This window comes from Theobroma umbraticum, unplaced genomic scaffold (genome assembly GCF_002168275.2).
Source record: "Theobroma umbraticum cultivar Fairchild unplaced genomic scaffold, ASM216827v3 scaffold_299.0, whole genome shotgun sequence".
In the NCBI taxonomy this organism is placed as follows: Eukaryota; Viridiplantae; Streptophyta; class Magnoliopsida; order Malvales; family Malvaceae; genus Theobroma; species Theobroma umbraticum.
Window position 1 is genome coordinate 15,745 of NW_018397285.1, and position 361 is coordinate 16,105.

Sequence of the window (361 nt, forward strand, 5' to 3'; positions counted from 1 at the left end):
TACTTAGAAGCCTACCAAAAAATTGAAAGCCAAAAGTGACTGCTATCCGTGAAGCCAAAGACTAAGATGTCATCACTCTTGATGAAATTTGCTGGTCTCTTCTTACCCATGAGCTGGAACTTAAAGAAGAAGAAGACAAGAGAGTAGCAAAAGGAAAGAAGAAAAACATTGCTCTAAAAGCAAGCATTCTGGAAGAAGAACTGGAAAACTTATCCTGCGATGATGATGAAGAATTAGCTATGGTTGCAAAAAGATTCAGAAAACTTATGGGACAAAGAGACTCATTGGCTAAGAAATGGTACAAAAAAGATCAAGGTTCTTCATGGAGAACCAGAAATAGAAATGAGTCCAACAAGAAGGA